This window comes from Anomalospiza imberbis, chromosome 3 (assembly GCF_031753505.1).
Source record: "Anomalospiza imberbis isolate Cuckoo-Finch-1a 21T00152 chromosome 3, ASM3175350v1, whole genome shotgun sequence".
Lineage (NCBI taxonomy): Eukaryota > Metazoa > Chordata > Aves > Passeriformes > Viduidae > Anomalospiza > Anomalospiza imberbis.
This window is the reverse complement of record NC_089683.1, coordinates 2,901,504-2,921,269: the sequence shown is the minus strand read 5'-3', so window position 1 is coordinate 2,921,269 and position 19,766 is coordinate 2,901,504. Positions and strand designations below refer to the sequence as shown.

The 19,766-nt window shown below is 50.8% G+C and overlaps 1 protein-coding gene and 2 long non-coding RNA genes across 5 annotated transcripts in view; 2 read left to right on the top strand and 1 right to left on the bottom strand.

Annotated features, from left to right (window-relative positions):
* LOC137470132 (serine protease 55-like) overlaps positions 1 to 19,766 on the bottom strand; it is a 371,058-nt gene that overhangs the window by 282,989 nt on the left and 68,303 nt on the right. The gene's annotated exons all lie outside the window — the stretch shown is intronic.
* Positions 6,415 to 9,528, top strand: LOC137471974 (uncharacterized). 2 transcript variants are annotated; one of them, XR_010997934.1, is made up of 2 exons: positions 6,415 to 7,928; positions 9,204 to 9,528. It is a non-coding gene; the product is annotated as an uncharacterized lncRNA (long non-coding RNA). The 2 variants fall into 2 exon arrangements; XR_010997935.1 differs by lacking the exon at positions 6,415 to 7,928 and adding an exon at positions 8,015 to 8,331.
* LOC137470115 (uncharacterized) lies at positions 14,296 to 18,640 on the top strand. 2 transcript variants are annotated; one of them, XR_010996880.1, is made up of 2 exons: positions 14,296 to 15,925; positions 18,441 to 18,640. It is a non-coding gene; the product is annotated as an uncharacterized lncRNA (long non-coding RNA). The 2 variants fall into 2 exon arrangements; XR_010996881.1 differs by lacking the exon at positions 14,296 to 15,925 and adding an exon at positions 16,021 to 16,620.

Sequence of the window (19,766 nt, the reverse complement as noted above, 5' to 3'; positions counted from 1 at the left end):
GCCCTGCCCAGAGCTTCACCTGAGTTGCTGAGGAAGTCACTGGCCCTTTGGCAGCTCTGGTTCTTTCAGGAATGATGCACCGGAATACTGCTCCTGACATAAAGCCTTAATCCCCTGTCTCTCCTTTAATGCTTGCTCAGTGCAGCCACTCAGAGGGTTTGTCCTGTGAGACCTCTGCATCTCTGGGGAGATAGGGAAAGCTTGGATTCAGTCATTTTGAGGCTGGCTTAGAGATACTGAGATGGGAAGGAATTGAGGATAAGCAGCGATCAGGATCACTGGTCTCAAAACCCAGCCTGGCCTATTAATACTTTTAGGGTTAGACCAAATTTTTTTGATTATCCCAGTTCCCATTGCACCAGTTTTCCCCCAGAATTGGAGGGGGTCTGACTTCAGCACAGTCACATCATGGAGAGGAAAATGGGATGAGTTCTCATTTGAAATGCAACCTCCAAATCTCACCTTTTGCTGCCTGCTGTGGGATGAGTGATGAGACAGAAAGCCAGAATACCTGGGCCCACATCTGGTTTAACCCCAAATTTGGGCACATCACACTCCAGGCTCACCCTCACATCACTGTGTGAGCAGTTGGGGATATTTTATTTACATTTCAAATAACTCACAGGCACCTGTATGGATACAAATCTCATCTAGGTGAGGCTGGTTCGGAGACATGAAATTTAGCTCCTCATCATCAGCCACTTCTCTTTCATACACTTGATGATGAATAATTCTCAGACCCTCAAAATTTCATTAAAAAAAAAATCTCCGTTTGGAGACAATAGCATTTAAGTGTCATGGCCCTTGCAAATTCCCTCCCCAAAAGCCACTGATTCCTGCCAGCTCTGTGTGCAAGAGAAATGAAACATCAACTGCTTGAATTTCCCTGTTTCAGCCAACAATTGATTTCCAGAAATAAACCCCAAAATATTCACCAAATTTTCCTCCCACATTGCCTAATTTTCTGCTAACATTGTTTACTTTTTCAGATTAGTGATACTGAAAATAGTCGAACTTCTAATCACATAATCTAAACAAGACTGGTTTCAGCTCCTCTTGCTATAGATTTACCTTCTGGGCTCTCACTAGGACCTGAATTACAACGAGTTTGTGTGCTTTAAAAGTTTGATTTGATGCTTATTTGGCCTCACAGTGTTATTTTCTCATTACCTGAATCCTTCTTTGTATAAATAAACTGACCAGTTGCTGGGAACTGCTTCCAGAATTTCTTCCTAAAGCACCAGCAGGGGCATTTTCCAGGACAGCATAAACCAGAGCAAATTTGGGTGAACATTCCTGATGCAATTACAGCCAATCCCACCCTGGCCAAGGTAATGCTATTCCCAGGCATCCTAATCTACCCAACACCAGCCCTCTCCCACTGCTGGAAAATCAAAGGAAGGGTGGAAGCCCTCTCCTTCAAGCATGACCATCACCTGTAAAGCTCCTCTAGGTGCCTCCAGGAGCCAGGAACCTTCCATGTGATGTGAGCTGTCCCTCTGTGCAGAGCCAGGCAGCTTAAAAATAGGCTGAATATATTAAGTGGTCAAATCAGGTTATAAATATTAAACTGGCTCTGCTGCCTGCTGGCACATTGAGCTCAGCTGAGCCAGCCCAGCGTGGCAGGGGGGGCTTCATTTGCAGGTCTGTGTTCTACAGGGCCACAGCTCAGCTGTGGGATGGCAGGATCCCAGCAGAACTCTGAGGTAATCACAGCCCTCCCAGAGCTGACTACTGAATTTCTGCTCCTGTTTGTGGTATTCATCAGGCTTCAGAAGAAAGGAGAGAGCAGGAGCACTCCATCCACTAATGAGCTTCCTCCCTCTCTAATTTCCTTGCTGCTTTATTCTCCTGTCCCACCAGAATCCAGGAAAGCCAAATCTAAGAGCATTTGAACTGTAAAAAAAGTACCTTTTGCCATTAAACATGGCTCCATTAGCAGGACAGAAGATGAGGACCTGGAGAGAAAAGGTCCAAATGCATCTCCCCATCCAGAGCAACGTGGGATAGTGGAAGTTGTCCCTGCCGATGGCAGAAGGTTGGAATGAGATGATATTCAAGGTCACTTCCAACCCAAACCATTCTGATTCCAGATTGTGACCCAGCACTGACTGTAGAACAAACCCCTTGATGTCAACAGCACAGCACGTATTTTACAAAATTTAAATGCACATTGCAAATGCCTTCCAGATGTGCCACAAGTGACCATGCATGGATCCTGATCGTGGATCACAGATCAGGGCCAGAGCATCAAGCATTTTGCAAGATCAAGCCTAAGGAGCATTGTGCTTCTGCTCAGAAAAAAAATCAAAATATGATTGAGTTAATTCTAAATCAGCTTGTGTCACCAGCAGCTCTTTGCCTAGATACAGGAAGAAGAACAAGTTAAGAGGCTCTTCTGCTTCAGGAACCAGCACTGGTGATTGAATTCTGACAGCCAAACTTGGCATATGGTCACAGAGCATGGAAGAGGAAGAAGAGAAGATATTTTGATTTCATAGAATCATAGAATCACAGAATGGTTTGGGTTGGAAGGGACCTTAAATCTCATCTCATTCCATGCCCTGCTATGGGCAGGGACACCTTCCACTATCCCAGATTGCTCCAAGCCCTGTCCAGCCTGGCCTTGGACACTTCCAGGGATCCAGGGGCAGCCACAGCTTCTCTGGAAAACCTGTGCCAGGGCCTCCCCACCCTCATCACAGAAAATGTCTTCCTTCACTCTAGTCTGAATCTCCCCTTTTTTAGTTTAGGTTTACATCATTAGCCCCATTTTAGCCAACACTTTTTTTTTTTTTTCCTCACAGCTCTATCTTCTCCCCACTGGCAGAAGTACCACAAGACACAGGACATGGCTGTGGGAAGAAGAAGCTATGGCTACCCCATCCCTGGAAGTGTCCAAATCCAGGTTAGACAGGGCTCAGAGCAATCTGGGATAGTGGAAGTTGTCCCTTCCCATGGCACAAGGTGGAATGAGATAATCTTGGCATCCCTTCCAACCCAAACCATTCCAGCATTCTGTGTCTGAAAGAGCAGCCCCAGCAAATTCATCTTCCATATGTGCCCAAATCCTTCAGGGAAAGCAAAGCACAATGATAATCATATGCTGCCCTGAAGGAGAAGTCATTTTGTGTTTCCTAAAGGACTTTCTGGAATATTGGGGTGACACTGGAGAATGAGTAAAAAAAATCTGTGTTTTGAAGACTGTGAGGGATTTACAGAGTACTGAGCCTTGGTGGCAAGAGGAGGGTGATCCCCCTGTACAGCAAGCCAGCCCAGCTGGCACCAGTGCTGGGAGAAAATGTGGAATGCTGTGGAATAAAACCTGTCTGGGAGCTTGCAAGATGTTTCTGCATTAAGAGGAGGGCTGCTTAATGGCAGAATTAAGTGCTGGTATTCAAAGTTTGCCTGTAAATTGGTTGAACAAACAGATCTGCTCTGTTGGGCTGTCTGTGATCATGAAATCACGATCAACAAACAGCTGGTGGAGGAATAAACCTGTTGGGAAGAATTGATGCACCTCACACCAAGGCTGAGCAATCCCAAGCTCCTTCTTGCACCACAAGAATTGATTAGAAGGGAAGAGATCGTTGCCAGTCCTGTAAATCTCAGATTAGACTGTTCAATCCAGCTAAATTATGTCTGTATAACCCTCTTTAGGCACTCTGGAAAGAGTCATGGCTCTGGGATAGATCCCGACATTCCTTTTCAGGTGCTTTAAGGAATCAATGTGTTACAACTCCTGGTTAGCCCTGGCTGTGCAAGATTTGCCTGATGCATTGGAGATGGTTGTGTACAGATTTTCAGAGTTATTCCTACATGAGCAGCAAGCCCCACATGAAGCAAATCCCTCTGTCAAAGAGGTGAGTCCCGAGCTTTGTCTTGTGGAGGCTTCATGTTCCACCTCCCCTGGTTTGGCAGCAGTTTTTGTGTGCTGGGTTCAGCACTCAGGCCCTGGCACAGTGGTGGAAGGAGGAGAAGGACCATTTCTGCCTCACATGGTGGCATTTTACCCCTAAATTTGTCCCTGCGGTGATCAGGCTAATGGGGTGATGAGGGCAGCAGAGCACACAGGGCACTTTGGGGGTCTCCAAGCCATATCAAAATATGGTTTTGTCAAAAATGGGGAAATGCTCCCCTGCAACTTGATTTTTCTCCTCTGGTTAACTGAGCCAAGATGACATTGAAGTGGGAAGTGGAATAAATACACACAAGAAGTCTTTTCACCAAGTTATTTAATTCACCAGAAGGGACACTTAACCATACAGCAGCTCCTTATTTACATCAAACTGCTCTTTATGCATCCTGTAAACATCAGAAGCAATTTCTAATAAATTACAATCCAGGGAGCAGCAAATCAACAATATCACTGAGTTGTTTAAACGAATTCATTACAAAATATATTGCCTTTTTCCCTGTGACTTCATTCAGACTGCACTTGAAAGCATTATTCTCCTGAATTTTCTGTTCAGGATATACATGTGCAAAAATATCTCCAAGCAAGAAGAGATTGTATTTTAAACTTTATTGCCCTTGACCTCAGGTCCTTTTGAGTCTGTTATGTTCCAGCCTCTCTGGTAACACCATCACTGGTGACATCTAACAACAAGCAGCCCCAACAGCAGGTCCCAGCTAATTCAAATTGAGATCACAGATTCAGCCTTGTCATAGTCTGAAAAAGAAATCCCTAAAATTTCTATAACCTCTGGGCTTCTCTTTTACCAGAAAGGATGTTCTACACAAAGTAATAGGAAAATGTAATATTGTTTGCCAGTTTAATTGGATGTGCTCCTGTTATGAAAGAGATTGGCTCTTGCTGACCGTGTATAAAACACAGGATGAGAGCGAATCCTGGTTGTACAAAGTGACAAAAAAAACAGCAGTGATTTGAGGTGATGTGACAGCAATAGGGACATTTTCTTGGCCTCCATTCCAAGTGCAGGAGGGGGCTTTGAACTGGTTCTTTGGGGTGGACATCACTTGGTGGAGGACAACCCCATCGTGCCCAAACCTCTGCTTGTTTAAAATGAGGTCCAAGGCAGCCCCAACAGCACTATTCCTGATTTTTGAGGTTAGTGGTGGTGGTGTCCTGCATCCCACTGTCCCTGGCAAGGCAAAAATCCACTGTGGAAGCAACATGGACTTCAGGGATACGATGGAGAGCAGGATAAGAGGCTATGGGGGACTCACTCATCCCTCACAGACCTGACCACTATTTTATTATGAAACCAAGAGCTGGAAGAGCAGAAAAGGGAACGTGGGCAGAGATGACAAAGCAGCAGGAGGTTCATCTGTGGCAGAAAAGCCTTGTCCTAGCATTCCCACAAAGCTCTTGTAGGCTATGACTCTCCGGGTTTAGTGGTTTGAGTAGCTGCTGTCTGCCTCGCTTTCTCTGCCTTTATTTACAGAAAGCCACGAGAAATATTTCATCCTCTTTGTTGAGACAGTTTCCTTGCACTTAGAGAGGCAGAACAAGTGCATTTGTGCTCTCAATCCAGGACTTGCTGATGGCCATGAGGGGCAGCTGAGGACCAGGACTGGGCTTGTTGCAGCTTCAGAAATTCAGTGCCAGAGTGCCTTTGCTCAGGGTGAGAACGAGGAGAGCTCTGCGCTGCCTGACCTCAGCTCCCCTCCCGAGCTGCCACGGGAACAAGAGAAGGTTTCCTGCCATGGGGAGGTGGTCTCCAGTTAATTCCCAGGATCACAGAATCACAGACTGTCCTGAGTTGGAAGGGACCCACCAAGATCATCCAGAACACCCCAACAATCCCACCCTGTGCATCCCTGAGAGTATTGTCCAAACGCTCCTGGAGCTCTGGCAGCCTTGGGGCTGCGCCCGTTCCTTGGGGAGCTGTTGCAGTGCTCGGCCACCCTCTGGGAAAAGAATCTTTCCCTGATATCCATCCTAAACCTTCCCTGACACAGCTCCAGCTGTTCCTGGGCCCTGTCCCTGGTCACAGGGAGCAGAAACTGGAGCTGTCCCTCAGGAGAAGCTGCAGCCCCCAGTGAGGTCTGACCTCAGTCCCCTCTTCTCCAGGCTGAACAAGCCAAATGACTTCAGTTGCTCCTCATAAGACTTCCCCTCAAGGTCCTTCACCATCTCTGTATCCTATTTTGGATACTCTCTGACAGCTTTAGATCATTCTTGTTTTGCAGTGCCCAAAACTGCTCGCAGTATTGAAGGTGAGACCACCCCAGTGCAGAGCAGGGTGGGACCATCACCTCCCTCTCCTTGCTGGTGATGCTGGGCCTGATGCCCCCAGGACAGGGATGTCCCTCCTGGCTGCCAGGGCACTGCTGCCCCAGATCCAACCTGCCATGAATCATGGAATGGTTTGGGTGGGAAGGGGCCTTAAATTTTATCCTGTTCCAACCCCCAGCCCTGGGCAGGGACACCTTCCACTAGACCAGGTTGCTCCAAGCCTTGTCCAACCTGGCCTTGGACACTTGAAGGGATTGATAAATTACAGGAAGAAATAAACCAGATTCTCTTTTCTTGGCCATGAGGCCTTGTCTTTGGGGTGGGGGAGCTGTCACCACGGGGTGCATGTGCAGCCTTCCCTTGGAGCCCCGAAATTGCTGCTGGTTCAGAGACACCTTGGAGCAGATTCTGGCACTGGGCAACAACATTCCTGAAGTTTGAAGGGGTGAATCCCACCTCACCCATGACCTGGGTGTTGTGTAAGCCTTGTTCTTTCACTATATCAAAGAGCTGAAGCACATTTTGCTATTTTTAAATAAATTAGGCCCTGAAGAATTGTCTAAGAAGGGTTTTCTTGTATTCTCTGGTGGGATGCTGTTAGCAGCAAGCCTTGCCCATCCTCCATGGAGCTGGTGTCAAACCCAGTCCAGCAGAATCCTTTTTGGTTTCTTCATCCACAAAATGCCTTCCCTAACTTCCAAAAGGAGAAAATCCCTGCACTTTGGTGCATCTCTGCAGTCAGCCATCCCAAGATGGAAGATGTTTCCTTGGCTATAATTATTTCCTTGGCCATGGTAGACTGGTGCTCTTCTTATCTCTCTGTAAGTATTGGCGTGTCTCCTGAATTTTGGAAAAGGTGCCATTGTTTTTTCTGCTAATCCAAACAAATGGAGATCACAGCTGAAGGGCTCAGCCAGGGATACCCCATAACAGTGGTTTATCCCTTTTGGGAAAGGACATTTTTTCCACAGAGCCGGAATTTGCAGTTTAGGTGGTGATAGGAAGAATGCACCTCTGGGGTTTGGGCTGTAATGGGAAAAAGTCTTAACAAATAAAAGCAGAATCTAATTGTGCCTGGAACACCACCTATAAACACCTAATTTGGCTGAAGAAAATGCTGAGAGCAGGAATGGGGACAGAACTGACTGCATCTGCTGCACATGGAAATGGGAGAACTTCTGGAAATTGATAAGATTGGGCAATCTGAGTGAGTCCATTTTTTGAAACCAAACCCATTAACCTCTGTCTTGGCACAGGGTGGGATTGTTGGGGTGTCTGTGCAGGGCCAGGAGCTGAGAATCAATGCTTCTCTTGGGTCCCTTCCCACTCAGGATACTCCATGATTCTGTGATTCTCTAATAATTACTGTGAATTCCTGTGTTCCCTTAATGAACTGGGTATGATGAGCTCAGGAGAAGACCAGATGAGGCTCAGACCAGAGCGAAGGGCTCAGACCATGAAGACAGAGCTCAGTTTTTGGTGGACTCCCTGGGCCACCCTCATCCAGGTGCTTCTCCTCACACCTTAATTCCGCATATGCAAAATAGAGCTAATTCCCTGTAATTTACTCAGCGTGTGAGCCTTAATTAACATTTTTAGGAGAAACCCCGGGCAGACCTGGGCTGGGGAAGTGGTTGTTGCCGTTTCAGAGCAGGCATCATTCCAGGCCTGGGCCAGCAGCAGGAGCTGGCTGGGATCCAGCCTCCCTCTGCTCCGCGTGCTCCGGGTTTGTTAACATCCCAATCAATACCACCACGACACAAAATCCAGCTTCAACTTTCCAGCTGCAGCGCGGGCTGCAGGGTGTTTTTTTTATTTTCTTTCCCAGATCACACCCTAAATCCTATTTTTCCAGCTCCTTTGAGCCCCGCTGAGAGATATTAAGGTGTTATTATCGTTCCCCGTTGCTGCGGGGGAACGGGGGGAATGCTAACGATGGAGACGCGTCCTGTCCTCTCCATCAGTTCACCTCTCCCACCGCTGTGAGCTTTTAAAAATAACAAATTGCGGGTTATCCTTCCTTTCTTTGGGAGGGTGACCTTTAGGGTTCACAACGCACTTCGCCGAGGGATAAAGAGAAATTTATTTTCCAGGAGAAAAAGGAGAGGATAGCTGTGATTCTCACAGGCGTTAGGAATTGGACCTTAAGGGGGGGGAAAAAAGAGTATTTTGAGGAGCTTGATAAATTTAAGAGCTGCTGGAATGTGGATTTGTCAGGAGTGGGTCGGTTCTGGCCGGTGTGGGAACCAGAGGGATGGGGTCTAAGCAAATATGAGCCTATTAATAATCAATAACTGCTCACAGGGCAGAGATGATTCAGGCCAGGTCGGTGTCTAATTGCCGTTATTGTTATTCTGGTTTAAACCCCGTTCCTCTCCGCTGCTGCCACCAGTGATCTGAGGCGCTGTATTTTTAATTTGTTCCCAGGCGCGGCACAATCCATCACATGCCTGGATCCAAATGCCAGCGCCGGAGCAGCAGCAGAGAAACATTTTTGTTATTTAAGTTACTGTATGCTAAGTTTATGTTGATTGCTCTGAGTATCATCTCCCAAAGTTAACTAGCGTTAAAGTGTTGATAATGTCCCACTTTCGCAATCAGATTTGCATAGCGCACAACGGAGTTTAGCAGGAAAAAAAAATTAGCTTAAGTGCTGTTTTTCATCAGCCCTGTCAGTCTCACACTGTTTGCTTCATCTGGGTGCACGGGGCGTTTGGTGACAAATGGTTATGACATTTTCCATCTCAGCATTACGTCATTACAGAATCGCTGCCGTCCTCTGGCTCGAGGCTGCGTCCTGGCCTGGCAGAGAGGGAGAGGGGAGGCGGTGAAAACGGGGACGGAAAGGCAAGAATTGTCTTTGTGATTTTTGAAGTATTTTATTATTTACGATTTTTATTCTCTCTGGGGAAAAAAAAAAAAGAAAAAAAAAAAAAAAAAAAAAAAAAACTTTCAACCTCTCTCCCTTCCTCCCTCCCCCCCCCCCCCCCCCCCCCTTTAGGCAGCATCCAGGAATATTCCCGTGGGCAAAAGGAAAAGCATCCTGTTCCCGTTGAAGCCAGCGGCAAATCCCTGGATGTGCAGGACCCGGATACAAACGGGGGTGACCTCTCTTTGTTTGGGGTGCAGATCTAAGACCATTCTTCCCAGAGGCCTTCCCTCCCTCCTGGCATCCTGGCTGACATCCCCCCACCTTCCCGTTCAGCCCCGGATAAACGATGGAGAATCAGGCTGGAGATCTTCCCTGCGACACTATTGGATAAAATATAATTCAAACATTTCCTCGGTGTTAACAGCTCTGAAATAAAATCCCCAGAACGCAGGAATATGTGATATCCATAGCAATTTTGGTTTGGTTTTGTGTTAAACTTCCCCCCCACCCCCATCCCTTACTTTTTATCTAGGTTTAGTACCTGAATTTAGGAGCAATTTATTCAGTTCATTCCTACCCTGAATTAGACAGAAGTTTTCACCTGCATTTTGAGGAGTGTTAGGTGTCAGTTCCTCATTTTGAGGCTCTGTTTTCTGTTTCACCCCCTTGCTTTAGGGGTAAATACAATGCTGTTAAAGCCCAGTATTATCCTGGGATGTGTTTTTAGCCAGAGCCCCCCCGCTCCATACATTAAGTAATTCATCCTTATTGCCATTAGGAATTCAGATGTTATTTTATGGAGGGGGAAGGGAGGATGGATGTGCAGAGCAGAGCATAGCTTATATTTTACAGATATTCCTTTTTGCTGTGCAAGTTGCTGATTTACTCTTGGAAACCTGCTGGAGCAAGGTTTGAAGGATGCTTTATGGGGGAAAAATAGGGATTTTTGATGTAATTCAGGCTTCTCCCTGCTCCCGTGCAGCTCTCGCTGGCTGGGTGTGCAGAGCCGAATAGGGAACGGCCTCCTTTGCATTAATAATAGTCCAATAAAACCAGACAATATTCCTGCTTAAACGCACTGAGTTATGTAGATCCTAATTCTAGCACATCAGCAAGGAAAGAAAAGCAGATATTTCGTCCTCGCCACAACAAATTCCGTGATACAAATGCGAGCCGACATATGGTAAAAATTGCCTGCAGCCCTGCTGATTTACAGAACTGTTTTCACTCACAGATAATTCATTAAAAATCATTTCATACTGGCTGTATATACATAAAAAATATTTACTTGTGTAAATATCAGTCAGGAAGGTATTGCTTTTTTTTTTCCTTTTTTTTTTTTTTACCCTTTCCCTTCTATTTTATTTTTTTGACAGCTGATGGGGAGGGGAAAAAAAATCCAGAGATGTATGATGGACATGGGGGAAAGCAAAGGTATTCCTGGTATCCATCCGTTCATCCTGGATATAGGTCAGGCCCGGGGGTGGGCTGGGACAGCTTTAAATCCGCTACCTGAGCCATCTGCTCTTCCATGCCAGTGGAATCTGCGTTGGGGAAACACACACTAGGCAGACATGGATATTGTGGGATACGGCACAAAAGGGACTTTTACCTGATTTGGGGCTCTCTGCTGACCTGAAGGAACAATAGGGGAATGCACACCCTGGGAAATGTCGCAGGAAAAATGGGAGCAATGGGATTTCAAGGCCGCTGCTGCTGTGGCACAGCAGCCTGGAAAATAAAGAGCAAATCCCAGCAAGGCAAGGGGAGTTTTGGGGGTTTAATCGGTTTTTCAAATTGTCCTAAAATGATGGAGGCACCAAACATGAGGGGGACAAATGGCACAATGCGGTTTGTGGCTCCTAAAGATTCCAGGTATAACCGAGACAAGCCCTGATATCTCCCTCCCAGCCCCACGTTTTTCCCTCTAAAATGTGTTACACTATTCAAAATGCTGAACAAGGCTCCAGCCCGACACTGCATCTTCCCTCTTTTCCCTGTGCTTGCTCCACTAGATTTGCCTAAATACGATGCATGTTTTAAACCTGAAGCTTGGAGACCTTTCGGTGATTTTTTTTTTTCCCCTCAAGGAAAATTCAGAAATAAATCCTGGAGTACAAGAGATTTGGGGTGTTTTGTTTGCTGATTTTTTTTTTTTAATCTCTACAGCCAGTAGGTGAAACAACATTATTTAAAGTATGGAAGGAAATTTAGTACTTGGAAGAAGGATCTGGTCCATCAGCTTTCATCCTCCATAAAACCCAGTGGTAAACAAAGCAATAATATTTGGGGGCTTGGAGAGGGCAGCTCTGAGGAGAGCTGGGATGCTGATTAAGATGGAATGGCTACGTGGGGAAAGGGGGGGATGCTGGAATCGCATCCCACGGCTGCACCCAGCACGGTGGCGAGGGGAGAAAGTTTGGGCCCGTTTCCTCTGGAATTTGGTGCCATGTCTCACTCTGTGGAGCTGCTGCATCAATGGGAAGTTTTCCTATCAAGCTGAACCTGAAAGGGAGGGTAAAATCAACTCTCACTTCCCCATCGGAGCGTCTACAGCGCGAAAGCCTCTCCCGCTCTATTTATACGCTGGATAAATCAGTCTCCAGACTGTTACCATAGATAACTGAGTTTTTCTCCTGCTGTTGTCTCTAACAGCTTCTTTTTCCCCCACTATATTTTGCACGGTTCCTACCTATCACCTCAGTGAGTAATTCCCCTGCTTTAAATCAAATTACTTGGGGGAGAGACGGGTTTTTCAGGCAGAGAGAGATTTTTCGTACCCCTCTCGCCAGATTTTGCTCCCAGTTCTCTGAGTAACCCTGAGAAATCCTGCAGAAAGGGGAGCTATAGGTGACTGCATCTGATCCTGATACATATTTAACCTTCTCACAGTTGCCAGGAATTAACTATTTAAGAGGTGAGCAGCCGGCGCAGGCGTTGCACCAGGATAACACAGCCAGGCTGGTTCACAGCGATGCTGAAGCTTCCCACAAAAATCCCTAATTCTCACCACGGAGCTTCTGCAGGAGACATTGCCACAGGCTGGGATCTTTATTTGAAATAAATAACTCCATCAATGTGGCAGGTCCCTATTTCGGGGACCGGTGGATGCGGAGTTTCCCCTCCCAGGGATGGGGTGTTAATGGGATTTGTTGCTCCTGGCTGGGGAGCGAGGGGGGTTAATCCCTTTCTCCATGTATATCCCTGCTAAGCTGGTTTAGGTCATGTTTAGAGCTAAGTTTTGTGGTGCAGACTCTGTCCACCCATCCATCCCACAGTGCCAAGCACAAGGAGGAATCCAGGTGCCATCTTTGCTCCCTTCACACCTCCCAGTGCTTAACAATTCAAGTAAGCCCCAGAAAGAAATTAAAGGAAAGGTTTAAATTCCACCAAAGTGGTGAAAAAGCCTCCAAAGGCTTTTGGAAACCCTGCATCGTCACTTGGGGAAAGCTCCCGGCGAGGCCCAGAGCCCTTTGTTTGCTGCAAGGGGATTTATCCTGAAGTGGGTAGGGAAGGAAAGGGACTTTTTCCCTCCACCTGCAGGGACCCATTCTCCCAGCATCACCTCTGCCATCATCCCCAGCAGACATGAAGCTGCTTGTGGGGAGGTGGCTTTGGGGGTTTGGCATCCTTTTCTAAAGCCTTCAAGGAGGCTGCAAAGCGTTAAATAGCCTCACCTGACCTCCTCCAGCAAAGCCAGGCTCTGCACCCTTATTTAGGGACATACATCACCTCCACAGCTTTCCCTCTGGCGCTCGCTGGGGGTGGAGCAGAGAAGTGAAATGTCGTGAGAGGGAAAAAGAAAAGAAGTAGCTCTAAATCCATCTGAATTCGCCTTGAAACCCCTTTCCCAGCCCAGCCTGGCCGAGCGCATCCCGGAGATCCCGGCCGAGGGCCGGACACATATGCCGTGCCATATGGAGCGGCGCGATCCCAGTCAATCGGATCTTTGGGAGTTTTATCGTTTAATTTCTTAATGTGCTAATAGTGCACAGGGAGGGGATGGATCACCCGTTAAATCCAAGGATTTATGTTTTTAAGGGAGGGTAATGTATTTCTGAGTGGGCTTTAAATATCCTCGGCCAACGTGACGGGCGGCGGGCAGGAGGGTGAGCTGGAAAAGGTCCTGGGAGAGCCCTTTGAGCTTTAATCCAGCACAGGTTTATAACGTGACATCCAGCTCCGTGTGAGCTGAAATTCAGGCAAAAAATCCGCGTGTCCATTTGACAAAGCCATTTTGCCCAGCCCTGAGGGCTGCAAGCCCTGTTCTGAGTCTGTGTCCCCCTGGTGCTCCCATAATTTCCATCCATGGGTCCATTCCATTTGAAGCTATGGAGGATGGGTGGCAAAATCTCCCCAAGGCTCCCGATGCTCAGTTTCCCCTCTTAGAGAGAGAATTGCATTTCCTTCCTTCAAACTGCCATTGGGATCAGGGCTTATGCAGACTCTCAAGGTGCTTTCGGCTCCTCAAAAGGAAAGGTCTTACAGAGAGATAAAAAATAAATGTTCATAAAAAAAATGCAGAAGTAATTTAAGGGGAGTATTGAAATTGCAACCGTTCACCTCCAGCCTGCCGTGAAACTCATCTATTTATTTTTAAATAAATCACCTCAGCTCTCCATAAATCTCCAGGGCAGGGAACCAAGGAGGGGATGAATTAGGCAGCACTGTGACCCTATCCTGGTCCCCGCTGGGCAGCTGCCTGCGGGGCAGGGACGGATGCTCGCGTGGCCCCGTGGCTCCAGCTGCGGTTGGAAGCGTGGCAGTCTCAGAGGGATGCTCTGGCTGTTGGCTTCTGTCAGCCAGACCTTAAAATCTGTGCAGTTCGAGGCCTTATTTGAATTGCAAACGGCTCAAGGGAGGTGTACTGTGGAGTTGCTCTCTCAGGGTAAATAGGGTTTGGGGTTGTTTTTTTCTTTAAGCTAATAATATTGTGTCATGCTTTGAGGGGGGTAATGGTATAAAGGGCAGGCGGAAAGATTTCTGTGGCTGAGCTGGTGGCTCTCCCGAACCATTTTTGACAGCTAATTTCTAGCATTTCCTTGAAAACTCTTCTGATCTGATGCGTTAAGTGAAATGTCATTAAGGCAATGGGAACACAAACGGTAGGACTATGAGGCAGCACTAAGGGGAAAGAGCAGAGGCTCCCAGAGGCTTCCAGCCACATGTTTTGGACCCCCAATGTGCCCAAGGTTCTTGTGCTTACTCAGAGCTGGATGCTGCTGCCCCTCTCTGAGCACACCGACCCGCACTCGGGGTACCAACCACCTACCCGCGCTTCCGTACGGGTTTTTCTCGGCAACTTCTAGGCCTCGACTGGGGAGGGAAAAAGGAAAAGGGAAAAGAAGGGATGTGTTTGTGTTCCTGCAATGGGAAGGGATAGAGGGAAGAGACATGCACTGCGACTCGGTGCGGCGCTGGAATGATCTCAGGAGCTGCGGCTTGTGCAGAGAGATCCCAGGAGCGGGCACATGCCCTTGACACCAAATCACCCGGCAAGTAATAAAGGATTTCCTGCCTTCAGAGCCTGCTTGAGCTGGGGGTTTAGCCCGGGTTAGGCTGTGCAGCGCCCTAACAAGGTTACAGGGTCTAACAGGGTGCTCTGGTGGGACTGATGATGCTGGGAATGTGTAGATATCCCTGGATATAGACGTGTAGAGAACCACGGCGTGCGCTCCTTGCCACAAACAAAAAGTGCGCTCTTCTCCTTGAAATTCACCTTGAATGCGGTGAGATGGGGTGGGTTCGTTGGTTGGTTTGGGTATTATTATTATTATTATTATTATTATTATTACCCCCCCTCCTTTTCCCTGACAACTGTCAGCAGAGAGGCTGCAAAAAAAGCTGAGGAGCCACTGCAGGCTGCGCAGCGCTGGGAGCTGTCAGCCCCACGCCACTGCAGTGATGTCAGCCGCAGCCACAGCCACTGCCACCCCCAGCCCCTGCACACACGCGAGTCGCAAGAAGAAGAATTCATAATTACAGTAGCGTAGCCATGAAACCAGCAGTGCTGGGGGTGGGGGGGGGGGGAGAGAAAGCGAAGCCTCGGCCAAAATTGGTACTTTTTTTTTTTATACCTTTTTTTTTTTTTTTCCTCTCCCCCTGCAAAGCTGCACCCAGCTCTGCAGCATCCTTTCTCCGCAGCGGGGTTTGGGGGGGCCAGGGCAGGGGGTTCCCCCCCGCAGCCCCCCCAAAGCGGGTGGAGGGTGCGGGGGGCTGCGGGGGGAGCTGGGCAGGGCTGGAGGCTCTTTCCCCGCGGGTCGCTCCTTGTTTTAAAAGGCAGCATTTCTGCGGACAACACCCGGAGCATCTCTGCGGGAGCGGGGCTGGGGGCGAGGGCTGCAGCCGCCTTGTTTGCGGCGCACGGAGTCAGCAGCTGGGATTTTTTTTTTTTTTTTTTTTGGCTGAATAATCCTTTACGGGGAGGGGGTGTGCGGGGAAAAAAAAAGGGGGGGGGGGCTGGGGGAGGAGGGAGGGAAAGTGAATCAACATCACCGAAGGAGGACAGCGAGCAAGATTAGGGCTGGCTAATGATAAATGAGAAGGCGCCGCTGACAGCTCCGCGCTCCGCGCAGCGCCCGCCCGGCTGCTCCGCGCTCCCTCCGCACCCTCCGGCCGCCCGCTCCGCTCCCGCCGCCGGCCTGGCTCCAGCCCCCCCCTTCCCTTTTCTTTTCTATATATATTTTTTTATTTATATATATAATTTTCACCCCCCTCCGCATAGCGCGGGGGGTTGGGGGGGCGCATATCCCACCCCCTGCCTCCCCGAGCATCCTCCGCGGGATTACGCGCCTGGCCGCGCTCCGCACCGGCTGCAGGACGGAGGGACCACGGCAGGGCTGCCGCAGGGGGTATTTCCTTCGCTCGTCTTCTTGGGGGGGCGGGTTTGGGTTGGGGTCGGGCCGGGAAAGGGGGGCTGGATAGACAGGACACCCCTCAGCACCCCACGGGGGAGGGGGGATGCAGTGGGGGCTGCGCTCCCACCCGCCCCCCTCCCCGCGCCCTTTCTTCCCCCCTGGAGGGCTGGGGCGGTGGGGGGGTGAAGGATGAAGCCAGGGCGGTTTATCCGTGGGCTCTGTCCGCCCCCCCCTCATCGTACCCGGGTGACCTTTCAAATCAAAGCCCGGCTCGTACCTACCAAGGTGCATTGGGCAGCAAGGGCAGGGGGGTGCTGGGGACGGGGGGGGGGGGGGGGGGTGATGCACCCGGGCTCTCCCCCTCCCTCTGCCTTTCCCCCTCCCTCCCTCCTCCCTCCTCCCTCCCTCGCTGCTCCCTCCCTCTCTCTCTCTCTGCTGCATTTTGCATGAGCTATCTAGGTCATTAGCATTTTAGCGTATGCAAGACTTGACAAAGCTGATGAGAAGCCAGATGGGCCCCTCTCCTCTTTTTTTTGCACCACTTGGGATCTGAGCGAAAGGATTGACTGCAGCAGGCGAACGGGGGAAGGTTTATTGCGCTCCTCCAGACCCCCCCCGCTTATAGCAGCGCGGCGGGGCTCGGGGCAGGCGGCAGAGAGCGGGCAGCGTCGGGCAGAGACGGAGGGCAGGTAACGGGGCCCCCCTGCCGCCCCCCACCCCACAGCCCGGGGCTTTTTTGATTTGATAGAGGGGTTTTTGGGTGGGGGGCTGTTAGGTTGGGTTTTGTCCCCCCCTCCCCCCCGCCCATGGGGAAGGGCGCGCCGAGCCTCCGCGGGGCGCGGAGAACAAAGGCTGGGCTCCGCGGGGTCCCTCTCCCCCCTCCCTTCCTTCCCCCCTCCCTTTTTCTTCTTTTCTTTTCCCATTTCCCCTTCTCCTTCTCTATATTTTCTTCCTCCCGAGGAAAGGCCCCTCTCTCCGTGTTCACAGCGGACCTTGATTTAAATGTCCATACAATTAAGGCACGCGGTGAATGCCAAGAACGAGGCTGACCAGCATCGAGGCCGGAGGCGGCTCCGCGGCTCTCCGCACCCGCGGAACGCCCCGCACGCCCTGACATCCCCCCCACACATCCCCCGAGCTCGGCCGCGGGGCGCGCAGGCAGCGCTGCGCACCGGCGCAGGTGGCACCGCAGCGCGGGGAGGCGGCGGAGAGGGATGCATGCGATGGGATGCGCTGGGATGGGATGGGGGCGCACGGCAGCCTTTGGGGGGCTCTCCGGGGTGAAGGAGAGGGGGTCCTTGAGAGCACAGGCGCCCGGGGTGTGAAATCCGGAGCTGTCACTCGGGGGTGCCCCGCGGGTGGGCCCCGGGGGGACGCGGCTGCTGTCCCCGGGGGGGTCGTGGCTGCTGCCCCCGGGGCTGCTCCGTCGCCGCCGCTTTGTGCTTTGCCTTTTCTCTCGCCTTTTCTCCACAGAGCGATGGGGTTTTTCCCTGCTAAAAAGCAAGGGCAGGTCTTGGGGTCACCGGGGCTCACGCTGCTCCCCCGGCGGAGGAGGGTGGGGGCGGATGCTGGGGCAAAGCCGCTTTTTTTCTTTATTTTTTAAAGCTTTATTATGATTTTTTTTTTTCCGGTGGCTGTTTGTGTGTTTTTCCCCTCCGCCCTCCCTCTCCTTTTAATCCTTATAATTTAAATCAAAAGTGCCGTGTAGAAGAAGGGGGGGAGCGCTGTGTCTGCAGGGCGAGGCCGGGCGTAAATCTCTCGGAGGGATAAACATGTCATTTGTTCCCTTTGTATGGTAATGCTGTCCCCCCCCCCCCCAGCTGCCCCCCCACCCCCCAGCAGCTGCCCCAGCCATACATCCTCCCTACAAAAGATCCCAATTACCCATCGGCTGCCTCATTATACTCCTTACACAGCCCCGGCGAGAGGCGTGTGTGTGTGCGAGGAGCCGAGGGGAGGGTGGGGGGAGGATGAAGAGGGGGAGAAACAGCACCTGAATTATTCAGAAAATAAAATAAAATTCAAAAATCTGGAGGCGGCGGGAAGGAGGGATGCTGCAACCCCGCAGGGATGCTGCGACCCCGCGGCCTAACACGGAGCAGGTGCCCCTCAGAGCCTCCTGCAGCACAGGGGCTGCTCCCCCACCCCCGACATGCCATTGGTTTATTTTCCCCCTCCTTTTTCACGCTTTTATTTTTATTTCGGTTGGTTTTTTTTTTCCCCTCCACCCTTGTAGCTATCTCACCGCTCTGCCCTGCTCCCTGCTGGGGCCCTTCACCTCCTTACCCTTCTCCCATCCCTCTCCTCCCCTCCCTTCTCTTTGCAGCTGGAGGCCACCCCGCATCCCTTCATCCCGGCCCATCCCAGTGCTCCCAGCAGGTGCCTGTCACTGGGGAAGGACAGGCCTTACTGCAGGGGACAGTCCCCCACCCCTCAGGGCATCTGCAGAGCTGTCCCAAACTTGGGGGGCCCTTGGTGACAGCACGGGGGGTCCCATCTCTCTTTGCAGCTTCGTGCACAGAGCCTCACCTCTGGAATGGTGCCCTTGGGAACACTGACAGCAGCTCGGGCTCCCTGGGATGCCTCTTTGCACCCGTCGAGGGGTTCTGCAGGTATTTCGGGACATCCCTCCCTGGGCTCGCATCCCGGCCGGTGCGGATGCTGCAAGGAGCCCGTCGGGTCGTGCCAATAAAGCTCTTTCCTTGCGGGTTCCTGCATCCTCTCCTTTGTTCCTGGAGGTTTCTCGCCCGTCTCTTTACGGCGGCGGAGGCAGGACCCCCCTGAAGGACCCGCACTCAGCCCCAGGTGGGGGATGAATGCTAAAATCCGCCCCAAAATAAAAACCTCAGCCTTGCAATTCGGCAGCCCACGGGTCACCTGCTCAACCCTGGGCGGGCACCACTGCATCCTGGACCTCCAGGAGAGTCTGAACTGCCGGAGGGCTCCTGTGTAGTGAATTAAAGGGGGGAAAAGAAAGAGATTTGAGGTGCCTTCTCTTTGGGATTGCCCCCATCCTGGCAGGCAGATCCCTGCCATGCCGCACTCTGTGCCGAGCATCCCCCTGCGGCACCGCCGGCCCCACAGCACCCGGCCCTCACAAACAGGATGGATTTTCTTTTAAAGCTGTGGCATGGGAGAGGAAAACAAGACCTAAATAACCCCAAATAAATACACAACCTGTTTTCTGTCTTGCAAAATGGCCGGGATGAAGAGACGCCATCACGGTGCATCCGAAGGCCTGGTACCCCCCGGCGGGGCCCGGCTGCCTCCCTCGGGCTCAGCCCAGAGGGATGGAGAGGAGGGGGCAGGAGGCTCTTATTAATACTAATCCCAAGAAATATTGCTGTGCCCTGAATAAATCAGGCCGGGGGTTCCTCCAAGACCTTTGCCCCCTTGAGATGAGCTGCAGTGCGGCCCCTCCTCTTTGGGGTGGACACTTTGGGAAGGGAATTGGCGCAGGGGGGCTGGGGGGGGGGGTGGACAGATGCGTTTGATTTTTTTTGCTGAGGGATGGAGGAGGAGGTGGCAAGGTTTTATTCCAAGCACGTCAGCTCCCCCCTCCCTCCCTGTCCCCTCCTTCCTCCCTCCACCCGCAGTCCGATGTAAACATAACGGCAGGGACCTGCCAGGCTCCATCCCCACTTGGATTATGGGGGGAATTAAGCAGCTTTGATTAACACAGCAATGCCCCCAAATAACCTTCAGGCGTCTGGCCCTCAAGGTCGTGCGCTAGAAGGGGCCAGGGACAAGGACCCCAGGGCACCCATCCCGTGGGCAGAGGGAAGGGGTGGATAGAGAGGATTCGTGGGGAGCAAAGATCCTTCCATCTGCGATT